Raw genomic sequence first — 8,017 nt, forward strand, 5'->3', positions numbered from 1 at the left:
CACAGGGCACATAATACAAAGAAGAATAGAAAAACATGCCAAAGAGGGCAATGCTCAAGCCTAAATGTGTATATCACATGTTTAATTAACTATGAGTAGTTTGCGACCTCATCTCATTCATTCAGCATTGTAGTGACTTGTGATGTTAATGCGCATGGTTAATTAACCATGTGATATGGGTTTCGCATCTCCTTATTTTTGCAAGGATTTATATATTTTTTACTTTTGTTTATTTTTGGAGAGATTCCTTGAGATTTGTTGTGAATCTGTTCATATTAATCACAATTTAATTATATTTCCAAATCCTTGAAAAAAGATTATTTATTCAGAAAGGCTCAATCATCAAACTAAAACAGATTGCAATGTGTGATGTTTTATTAAATGAAATCCCAAATGGAGTGTAATGGAATGGGACTGGTAAACTGTTGTGGGCCTGTTGTACTCAAAGAGCCCTTATGCCTGGTTTACTTTGGTAATTGGATCTACTTCTAACCAATTTGACATAATCTGATTGCGAACATCATTTATTCCAAAGGAATTACCTGCTAATAACATTTTTGCTGCATAACAAGAAAGTAGATAGTGATTAATCTCAAGGAGTTATGTGTATTCACACTAATGGTTTACATTTTCAAAATATTTTTGGTAAAGCTTTTTTGTGTGGCAAAAATAGGAATTTAATTGATATGACAGTAGGCATTAATTGAATCTCATACTGGTAAATCCATATGTTATAATTAACTGTTTTATTGAAAATATATTGGTTAACATACACTTCAATTACTAGTTAATTGTATAACAATACAATACTTATTTATGCACACAAAATAAAGCATTAATAAAGATAAATATGTGTTAAACTTAGATTATACTACAGCATTGTTAGCGGTCCCACCCATGTGTAACATCCAAAGAAGTAGCACATGTTAGATTATGTTAAATCCTAATTGTGGTTTCCATACAGTTTCTTGATTAGTCAAATGACCACAATAAACATAATTTAATATAGGCTTAGAGTAGACAGAAACCATTTGTGTTGATACACTGTCCTACCACATTATTATACTCTTGGTTGTGCTTTGTCAGAAGTAGCAATGTCATTAGCAATTTAGAATGGGGAACTGAGCCCTCACTGTGGAAGCACAACTAGTAGTTGATCTTGAGAAAATATTGAGAAACTAATTTTCCATTAGCAAAGCAGTACATGCCAATGTGGACCGTGGTTAGAAAAGACCAAACAGAAGTGGATATATGTCCCCTGAATCTGAGAATGATCTGACAGGAATACCACACTGACAGCTGCCACCATAGAGAGCAACAAAACCTGCCAGCAATCAGTACCAATCAGCACTGTGAGCCAGGAGCTGCTCACACAGCAATCTTAACAAAGGGCAGCAGAGATGATTCACTACAGATTGGAGATTAATACATACAAACAACATTTTCACATTAGCTACTCTGAGCTTTTTAATTTCTGTTTCCTATACAGGTACAAGAAACATATTTGAAGTGAATGTGTGAGTTTTCAAAGCATTAAAAATGCACAACATCTCTGGTAACCTACATTTTCCTCTGCGTTTATATTTTCACAAGTATGATTATAATATGTTTGTAAATTCAGCTTGTCCAGAATGGATTGAACCATTCAGTGGGTCGCTGTTTAGGTCGCTAAAATAAACCCTGGGATCTATTAGTAGATGTATACATTAAAGAATGTGTTGAATGGCAGTTGTAGGTACATTTGTAAACATCCTTGTTGCAGTTGCTAAACGCAGGTGGGCCAATAGGACTGTGGCAGCTGTGAAAAGGCTAGGCCTGAAGAGTTGCATGCAATTCAAAATGAATAATCATTTAAAAAGCAATTTAACACTGTAGCTGATGTTTACACAAGTCTCTTTGACATGAGATCAGTAAATAAATGAATGATGTTGTGCACTCAGACCACAGCACTGAAAGATACAATCAGAAACAAAGTTTCTCCCATAACCTCCAGGTATTTTTTGCTTCTCATAGCTTAAGGCTCTCAACGACTTTTAATCTTTGGTGCCTGTAAAGCAGTAGAGAAACTCGGGTTACTATTGATCTTCTGGTTTCCAGATGAAATATATGAATTACAATAAAAATGTAATTAAGGAATAATCTTTTGGGGAAAGTCTGCTGGGTTTTGTGTTTTAAAATCCCAATTGCCATTTTGCATGTGCAAAATATTAATTGAAACCTCTTTTTTCATTCTTCATGAGTTGGAAAGAGCTGTGTTGCCAGGGATATCTGAGATAATGGAGCTCTATTGATAGTCTTCCCTTGATTGGATTATCAGCTGTAGTGATCTCAACGTTATGACATCAGTTCACTGCAAAGTGCCATCTAGCAAGTTCTGTACAGCAGTCAAAATTAAATTTCCTCAAAGCCTTGAGACTAGATGGCTGGAATCTTAAGAGTCAGGAAACAGCTGGGTATATATGTTAGAGTACTTTTACATCCCAAGTAATAATGATTTTTAATTAAATCAACATGTTTAGAAGTAATTCAGTTGTGGCAGAAAATAAGGTGTGATTGATACATATTTGGGATGTATTCATAAAAAAAAACTTTTTTAGTCCTGAAATCAATCTTGCATTTTTTTGTTTGTTTGTTTTTGTGATATTTAATAATTATTAGTTCAGGATCAATTTAAGGTTTTCAGCTACCACCTGTTCAATAATAGCAGTGCTTTAGTTTAAAAAGTGTTTTGTATGTGTTGAGTAGCTTAATCACAGGTGAGATTAATTAATTGGGAATCAAAGCATTGCTGCATGCATTCCTATCTCCATGGGCACACAATGCACTATTCATGGCCAACGGATAAGTCATTTACATGATAACAGAGGACCAGACAAAAGGGCAAGAGCAACTGAGGCCTAAACAGGAGACAATATATTCTAGCTCGTAATGTGGGACAAGAAACAGGAGAATAAAGAGGGAAGATCCTAAATCATACATATTGAATATCCAGTCTGCCAGATTAGGAGTCATGTGATATTCAAAATGTGCTAAAGAAATCGCAATCAAGCTCTGATGTTGTTTTTTTCTGTTTCATTGTAAGGGAATCATCTGCTGACTGAAGTTTGGAGAATTTGATCAAATACTGTCTTGTCCTGTTCCATTTTAGGAATGGAACAGAGACACCCCTGGTAAAGGCCTCTATTCCTGAATAGTGTCCATTGGTGGGTTGGCGCGCTCTTAGTCTGGGGGTCAGGCTTTATACTTGAACAAATCAAGTCTGTGTTGAAAGTTTCCATGGTCTGCTGGATCATCTGTTAAAAAAAAAAAAAAAAAAAAAAAAAAAAAAAACGGAATTGTGTTGATGAGTGTTGTCGAATAAGCTGTATTCATAGGAGCTCGTTTAAATTTGTTCTGATGCAATGCACGTTGCACAGAGACCACCAGACTTTTTGTTGGGCGTTGATGACTTAATATACTGTTTGTTTTTCAACAATATACCTTATTCTTTCAGCCTTTTTCTTACAATCAAACTGACAGGATCTCAAAGCAAAACTCTTGCTCTGTCCATCAGTTTCTTAAGAAAACAGAGTGTTGCTTTAAAACAGCCCAATTGGATGTACAGACTGGCAATATATTTAAAAAAAAAAAAAAAACCTGTTGAATTTTTCTTTTTGTTCTGAAAAATACACGCCAAAATGATCATACTGTAAAATATGTTTTCATTAAACAATACAGAGCTGAAATGATAACATCTAAACAAAATAATTACAGCAAGCTAATATCTAAAATTATATATAGCTATATGCATATCAAATAGGGTCATGTAAACAAACAAAAAAATGTTTTAATACTTTTATATAAACAGTTTATTATTTTGTGTTGAACTTTATAAGAAAAGACATAGATCCAACTGTTGATGTAAAAAAAATAGATTCTTTTTCAACAGTAACTATTAAAAATTAAGAAATAAATACATGTTTATTATTATTGTTAATAATACAAGATATTTTACAATACAAACAGTTCTTTAAAAGCAAGGAATTTAAAAGTAAAATGTAAAGAAACATTGTATTAAAAATATAAATGTACAGCTTTGGCCAAAGGTTTAGCATCACCCTGTATAATTAACTAATTTTGCTTGCTGTACTCAAATGAAATCTGCTCAATAAAGTTACGTTAACATATTGAATTACATGCCGCTTTGTAGTTAAAAACTGAAAAATGTGACATTTCGAAATATAACATGAAATACTGTACCACGATTATGACTTCCAGTAGATTTTTGCAATGTTTAGCAACTTTTTCATTTAATAGTTTATTTTGTTAAACAAAATATCTAAATTATGTTCATATAGTTTTTTTTTTTTTGTTTGTTTTTTTTTTGTTTTTTTAATTATGTCTCAATCTAAAAATTCTAGCTGGAAATAACCAGATACCTCATGGATAAACAAACAAAGAGGGAGACGTATTTTCCAAGGCTGTTTATACTTGCGGTGGAGACAGCTTTCTGAGTCTTTTTAAATAAGACAGATTTTTTTTTTTTTTTCCAAAAAAGTTGGCTGCAGTAACTGCCTATGATCAGGTAAGATAGTGCTGGTAATTATGCAATTACGTGCCCATGTAATTTTACGCATAAAATGAACCACCACACATAGGCGCATAATATTAAATAATATCACCATTAACAGAGAAGGACAGGAAAAAATGTTGGATCACACTAAAGATCAAGGGAACATTGATCGATTTTGCGAGAATATGCCATGACAAAGGTTCCAAGTTGCAAATACATCACCAAACGAGAGTAAAATATTTTCTTTGCTTTGTTTTTGAAAACATTCACTTTCACATAAATCAGTAACAAATACAGCTGATGCTGAGTGCAGCAACTCTCTGAGTAATCTTGTCCTATCTGACCGGTGGCGTTCCCTTAAGGAAGACAAACTGAAAGAGCTGGTGTTCCTTTATTTCAAGCTTTGAATTTCGAAAGACTGAATTGAGGAACATGGTTTTGACCTTTATTTTTTAACGCTCTTCAATAAATACATTTACTTAACACAGGTCTAACTAATACATAAGTAATATATTGTGTGTGTGTGTGTGTGTGTGTGTGTGTGTGTGTGTTAGTATTTTGATATCCAGTATGACAGAAGAACCCAATACTGCTGCACAATACTTTTGTTACTTACTCTCTGCACATACTTGTACAGAGCTACCGCATAATTTGTATTTTTTCTGTGCGTAATTCCCTGGGGTGTAATTAATATTTCAAAGTGATATGCACAGACCCTTTGAAAGTACAGGTTTCATTCAGTGACAGCTGGAGTCTGAGCTCAATTCTAATGAAGTATAATGAAAAAAAAGATCAACATGTTAACAATACAACTCATTTCCACACATTTATTCGTTATAACACGATAAAATCTTTTTTTGACAGTAAAACAGTTTTTTCTTGTTACAGTTTACAGGTGATTTTATCACCTCATAAGTGGGAACAGATGTTATAGTAAGTGCTATTACACGTAGAGCTGTACAGTTCTATCAGACATAACAAACTATTTTGTAACTTCAAAAGGCAAAATAAAAATTGATCCAATATTAGTCTTCTTTCCACAACAGATGTTGTTTTAGTACTTTCAGGTGCGGCATTAGATTTGTTTGACACAGTTTAATGTTTCCTTTCCCTCATTAACCACATAAAACAGATTTAAAATATTGACTAGGATATACTGTCTGCTCAGGTTACTGTAATACATTTTAGCTCAATATAGTATACACCAAATATAAATCTAAAACCTGAGATGGTTTATCTTTATATGGGATAAGATATTGGTTATTCCACTTGTTCTTAAGATCGATATACTGTACTTAATTGCAAATGCAGTCATGCTGGCAACAGTAATACAATGTATTTCATTCTTCAATGTACAGTGTTATTGTTTATTACATTGCTGTCTGAACTGCTAGGACATGGGATTTATCCTGATGTGCAAAATGCAATAAATAAAAATGTAAACATGCAAGACTTTTTACTGTATAGCATGGATTTTGCATTTCTCTGTATTTGAAGTTTTATGAATTTTCTTGTTGTTACTGCATCTTGTAAAGCTCTTTGTGATGGTGGTCCACTATGACAGGTGCTATATAAAATAAAGATTGATTGATTGATTGAGACTAATGAACTACAAACTACCGACAAAGCTACCTCTGCAGCTTCAACTGACCGGCACAACCAATCTATAATACAGCCCCATTATTGCCCAGCAGTAAACCCACTTAACTGGACCTGAAATACACAAAAAGTCTACAACAAGTTAGTTGTGTGTGCTTGCCTATTCATACCCTGAGTAACAGTTGTATTGTTGTAATGTGCATTATGACCCGTTTCGATATTCACAAAACGTATTTCACAACTCTGCCATAGCTTTGTTTTTCATGACCTGGTGTGGAGTAGTGCCAGAGGATAATGTTCTACTGTTTATCCTCTTGTTAAAACCACTAAGCCACATAAACCCAGTAAAGTACTGTTGTTATTCCAGAGTTAAAGAAGAGTGTAAGGGTGTACCTTAATGATCCCAAGCGTCAGCTATCAAGGACATGTCAGTAAAGCACACGTGTGGGAAGGGTGTAACTAATTTATCAGTCACTTTCAACTGTGTAGGGGCAGAAGCAATTCTTCCAGTACAAATTAGTTCTTCTTTGTTGATGAAAACTAGTTTTCTTTATTTTCTGTCAGTCACCTTGGATGTTAAACATGTTACAAGGAGACCTTTCTTGGGTTCATCCATCACAGATAAGCTCAAAACATCTTGTCAACATTCTCTGGTAATATAAGTGAGGTCCTCTGCATTGAACAACAACTTAACAATCAACTCCATATACTAAAAAAAAATATCTGGAAAAGCCAGGAGTATAAAAATTGCTTCAGGAGAGAAAAACCAGAGCCTGAGATGTCTCATGCTGGTTAATCCACTGACATGCAGCAGCTGTGGGCGAATTTACAGCTGCCTCAGCCCTGCCTCTCTCAGCATATGCTGGTAGTTGAGCAACCTGATGATGGCAAAATGGTTGAAATTGAAAAATGTGACCATATAAGCTAAATCTAAAAAATAAAAAAAGCCTACAAGGTAGCTTAGGACAGGAATATCCATTAGGATAAAGTTCATGGTTCATGCAGCTTCATGACTTTTTTTATTAGTATTTATTGTACCATGTCCTGATTCCTATAAAGCATTAGTAACAGGCTGTTATAAAGGTATTATTTTTAGATGTCCTTATTAAAGGTTTATTTTTATTTCTAATGAGATTATGTCAATTAAATACACTAACATATTTTTAAAAGTGCTTCATTTTTTGCCTCTTCTCTGCTGTTGTGGCAATTGTCACAAGTCTCACGAAAGTAAGCCTCTAGGGTAAGGTACGCACATTGCCTGCTAGGAATTAGAAGTGCGATGCTGTTATGATATAGAATTAGAAATGCTCTCATATATATTTAAGTTTGGTTTTCAAATGGGTTCCAGCAGTTCAGGCATTTTGGTTTAATGTAGCATACTTGCTTGGTGTATATTTCATTACTGTTACATTAAAAGAAGACATCACTCCTCTGTAAGCCTTGACACTTTTTAAAATGTATTTAATTTATTTATACACTAAAAGCAAAAGTGATGTTGCCTGTAGCGTACTCTGTTACGTCATATTTTGGGGGAGATTTGTTTAATTATAAATTCTGAATACTTTAGAAGAGTAGACTAAAGCTTTTTTGCCCCCCAAAAATGGCTTCTACTTACTTACCTTTCCACATGACCAGTAAGGATTTTAGACCGCAGGAGTCGTTTGTGACAGAGATTAACATAATTTTATTAACAACCCTAGCCAGAACTAATAAAAACTTTACAATGCATTAGTATGATCTAATTTAAAATATTGTGTTCAGTTCTGGTCACCTTGCTACAAAAAGGATATTGCTGCTCTAGAAAGAGTGCAAAGAAGAGCAACCAGAATTATCCCGGGTTTAAAAGGCATATCATATGCAGACAGG

The sequence above is a fragment of the Polyodon spathula genome, chromosome 2, assembly GCF_017654505.1.
Source record: "Polyodon spathula isolate WHYD16114869_AA chromosome 2, ASM1765450v1, whole genome shotgun sequence".
NCBI classification, from domain to species: domain Eukaryota; kingdom Metazoa; phylum Chordata; class Actinopteri; order Acipenseriformes; family Polyodontidae; genus Polyodon; species Polyodon spathula.